Source organism: Chrysemys picta, chromosome 1 (genome assembly GCF_011386835.1).
Source record: "Chrysemys picta bellii isolate R12L10 chromosome 1, ASM1138683v2, whole genome shotgun sequence".
In the NCBI taxonomy this organism is placed as follows: Eukaryota; Metazoa; Chordata; order Testudines; family Emydidae; genus Chrysemys; species Chrysemys picta.
The window spans coordinates 137,786,554-137,791,495 of record NC_088791.1 but is presented as its reverse complement, the minus strand read 5'-3'; positions in this window follow the sequence as shown (position 1 = coordinate 137,791,495).

The following is a 4,942-nucleotide window of genomic DNA, read 5'->3' as shown; positions in this document are numbered from 1 at the left end:
AGGTCCTGCCACTTAGTGTCAGGGAGGGACACAAGGGTGAGGAAATGGAAATATGGAGCACAAGCACATACAGCTGTTCCCTAGGCACGGTTCAAAAATGAACCAGCTGCAAGTCACACAGCCAGCTTGGGTTATGCAGAGGGGGGCTGGGGAAATGTGGGGGGGCTTCGAGGGGCAGGGGACTGATGAAAAGGTCCAGAGTGTAAGGGGTAAGAGGCAGGCCAGGAGCACCCTCCCACAAGCCCTGCTAAAGGAAGACCCGCGAGGTGGGCAGAAAGGCAGCCCTCACCTTCTGGAGTATGCGCCATGGAGTTTGAGGGGTGGAGAGCCCCATGTGCTGGCCGAATGCCAGGGGATCCACCCAGTCCCTCCGGTCGTAGTCCAGGAGATCTCTGATTCTTGTGATACCTGCCAGGACCAACCTCTGGCGCACTGATGGGGACTCTAACAAAAGCCTTCACCTCGTCAGTTCCTGGAGGAGGAGAGGCACAAGCCCACCCATATCTGATGTCTGAAGGCCCTTCCCCCAGCCTAAGGGGATGAGCGATTAAACCCAGGACCCAAATGATTTCGGGGACAACTAATAAGAAAACAGGGTCAGGAGTGAGATCATAGGGTCATAAGCTGGGAGCCAGAGGGGGACACCAAGCAGAGAACCCCAGATAGTGCCCACTGCTCCTTGAAGGTGTCTGGGAGCCAGCAGATGTGGCCCAGAGGAACGCTGCCCAGACATATGATCAGAGGGAGGAACAAAAATAGGACCTACAGTTGCAGCGCACCTCCCCATCCAGCATACTCCTCCTGGTTTTATAGATGGCCACTTTGGTCAATGCCCGGAGGAGGTAGGCCAGGGGATCTCATGACTTCATGGGGCCATGGACAGGGTGTGCATAAATCAGGAGGTGTGTGGAAAAGTTCAGGCATAACCTTAGGAGAAGGTTCTGAAGGAGCCAGAAAAGGTGCTGCAATATGGCACACTCAAAATAAATGTGTGCCAGGGTCTCCCTCATGCCGCAAAAGGGGCAGGTGTCGGGGATGGGGGTGAACTGTGCCAAGTACACGCCCATGCCCATGGCTCCATGAAGGAGCCACCAGCTGATATCCCTGGCAGGCCATGGGACCAAGTGGAATACAGGCTGGCCCAGCGGGGTTCCTTGCCCCCAAGAGATGGCAAAAGGTCCCACCACTTAGTATCGGGGCAGGACACAAGGGTAAGGAAATGAAATGTGTGGAGCACAAGTGTGCACAGATGTTTCCTTGGCGCGGTTCAGAAATGAACTGGCTGCAGATCATGCAGCTGGCTCAGATTGCAGCGGGGAGGGAGCCGGGGGGGGGAGTGGCTCACTTGGCAGGAGCCCAATGAAAATGTCTGGAAGGCCAGGGGTAAGGGGTGGGTGGGAGCATCCTCCCACAGGACCCACTCAGGGAAAGCCCGAGAGATGGGAGGTAAGGCTGCTGTCTCCTACTGGAGTACGCATTGGGGGGGTATGAGGGGTGGAGAGCCCCATGCACTGACCTAGCACCCAGGGACCCACCCAGCCCCCCTGGTTATAGTCCAGGAGGTCTCCAATCCTGGTGGTTCCTGCCAGGAACAGCCTCTGGCGCAATGATGAGGACTCCAAAAAGGCTTGCACCTATTGAAATCCGGGAGGCAGGCAGGTACAAGCCTGCCCGCGTCTGAAGGCCCCTTCCCCAGCTGGGCCAGCCTGTATTCTACCTTGGTCCCACGGCCCACCAGGGATATCAGCTGGTGGCTCCTTAATGGAGCCATGGGCATGGGCGTGTACTTGGCGCAGTTCACCTCCAACCCCGACACCTGCCCTTTTTGCGGCATGAGGGAGACCCTGGCACACATTTATTTTGAGTGTGCCAAATTGCAGCACCTTTTCTGGCTCCTTCAGAACCTTCTCCTAAGGTTCTGCCTGAACTTTTCCACACACCTCCTGATTTATGCACACCCTGTCCATGGCCCCATGAACATGGCCCTTGTCCAGCATCCTCTTCCTGGCATTATAGATGGCCACCTCGGCCAGCGCCAGGAGGAGGTTGATGAGGCGGTCTCATGATTTCATGAGGATATGGACTGCGTGTGCATAAACCAAGTGGTGCGGGGGGAAGTGTGGTCAGAACCTTAGGAGAACGTTCTGGAGGAGCCGGAAAAGGTGCTGAAACCTGGCACACTCCAAATAGACATGCGCCAGCGTCTCCCTCACACTGCAAAAAGGGCAGGCATCAGGGACAGGGGTGAACTGTGCCAGGTATACACCTGTGCTTATGAAATGCATGGTGCATGAGCATGTACAGATGTGTCCCTTCCAACCCAAGAATACCTGCTCCACATCCCCTGGAGTAAACACACACACACCAGAATAGTACAAGGAATATAGGAAAGGGAAATACTTCATCACACAGGGATGAATGGAGGGGGAAAATAGGAGGAGCAGTAAAACAGGGTTACATCCAACACAAGGCCCCAATGATCCATAGTCTGAAAGGGGCAATGCATCTATACCCAGAGTTCAGGAGACCTGGGCAAAGTTCCAGTCTGGCAGTGAGTCTTTGGGAAGGCACTTGTGTGACAGGTGAACTAATGGATGATAGGGGCTGACAGCATTGGCAGAGCAGAAGAGGCAGGGTTGGATACAAGAGTAGGCAAGTGGAGAGGGGTTAGGCTGTGAAAGGCCCATAAAGGAGGAACAAAAAGCTTGCATATGACATGTTCTATGGGACTCGAGAAGAGGACTGACATTGTCACTGTGACAGGTCAAAAAGGTGACTTTGCAACATCATTTTGACTAGACAGGAAAGTGAGGTGGGTGCCAGGAAGGTCCGAGAGGATGCAGATAAGCACCGGAGAGAATTTGAGTCATTCAGACTGAGGGAATAGGCCTGATAATGGAAATGCAAGGGAGGAAGAAGTGGCAAGGCTTGGATACAGCTTGGATGCATGGCTCTAGAGATGGTGAAAAGTCAAAGATGACCCTCGTGATGCATCTGAGTGACAGGAAGGATGGTAGTACTGTCAATGGTGACTGAGAATGTAGTGGAGATCTTGAGAGGAATGAAAGGCTCAGTTTTAACCAAGTTACAATGAAATAGATAGCAAAATATCCACAAGGAGATGACAGAGAGACAGGCCAAGATGCAAGACTGTGGAGAGGAATCAGGTCAGGAATGGATCTCTAAACAACCGAATTTGTGTCCAGGTGTCGGTTCATTGCAGTCTCGCTTCCATTGAAGAAAAAGGAAGTTTTGTCATTTGCTTCAATGGAAGGCGCTTGCTTTCCCATTGCATTGCCGATCAATTTTGCCAGCCTGTGCAGGGACTGGGGACACCGTGCTCCTCTTTGTAAATTGGAGAGTACCAGATCAGAAACTCATTTACAGTATGAGGCCATTTGGGACCTACTCGAAATTAGGCATCTCCATGACTGTGAAGAGGCACTCTCTCTTTGGACAGTACAGAAAGGCATGGAGCTGTCCAGCTGATGTGACACTCAAAAATTGCAAGTGGGAAATGCGCAAAATCGGCTAGACTTGCCCTTTGCTTTAGTCTTTCTGATATTAGATACAGAGTGAGCTGACATTGCACAGCCTGTTTGGTAAATAGGAACCTCCTACAAAAGAAAGTCGACTGGTTTGGCCCTGCCTGCTACTAGCAAGTTTGTTGCTAATCACAAGATTTCTCACAGTGACAATAAGATGCAGTAACAGCTTAGAACTCAGTAGTGGTCCAGGCTTAAACGGTCATTGGTGCAGGACTAGAACTTGGGTCTGTAAACTAGATACTGTAATCCCACTGCTATAGAGTCATTCTGACTGCTCTTTGGCCCACTAACTATTTAAGTATTTCATACAAAGTGAAGCAACTTCAACGGGTGAGATTAAGAAAGCCCCTCCCCCCACTCTTCCTATAGCCCAGTGCTTAGCATAGTCACTTGGGCAGTGAAAGACCTAGGTTCAAGTGCTTGCTCTGACACAAGAAAAGTGGGGATTTGAACCCTAGTCTCCCACAGCCAAGCTGAATGCTTTAAATACTGTGTATAAAAGGGCATCACAACCTCCAAGTTGTCTTTTCTTTTCCCCCTTCAGACAGGGCTGACCTGGGTTAAACACCTAATTCCAGTAGAGGGTTCACAGCCGTGAATCCCAAGTGGCATTACGTGGACTCAAGCCCAACCCTCAGCAGTTGCGACTGGCTAGCTTCAGCAACATCCCACTCAGCTTCTGTGAATCCCACTCTTAGGTGCCCAACTCTCCACATACATTTATAGGGAGCCTGTGTACCTGAGTCAGGGCTGGAGATTCCACTAAGTGGCAGGGGACCTAAAGTTAGGTGTTGCAACACTGAACCTAAGTCCTCTTTGTGGATCTAGCCCCAGATTGCTCCTTAAAATGTGATGCCATATAGAGCTGCCTTTTATGCCTGTGAATAGGGCAACCCTTGGGAATTAATGGGATGCCATCCCAAAAAATGTGAAGCAAGAAATGTTCTGCTGTCTTTTAGCTTTTTATAGTTAAACAAACCCTTAGTTGAACTACTGTGAATTCTTTAAAGGCCCATGCTCATGGATCAGATTACTGTGCCAGTGATGGCTAGCTTTCAAATTCATTTCAAACACTTTCAGGAAACAGATGCAGATACCTGGTAAGTGGCAGCATCTGACTTAAAAATGTGTCATCAGCCTCAGACCTCTCAAGTAACATCTCAACTTGGTGGAGAATGTTAATCTAACTGGTGAACATATTTCAATGAGTGGAAATAAAGTCCCTCCTCTAGTTACTGACATATTGATTCACACCTTTGTGTTGTTCCAGGAGCACTTAAACACTCTAAGCCCAAAGGAGTATGATTTCTGTTTCTAATATTGTTTGGTCAAGCTGGCTTCTTGCTGCATCCCAAAATTTCCCAGCTGTTGTGCAATGACAAACAACTGTAGGG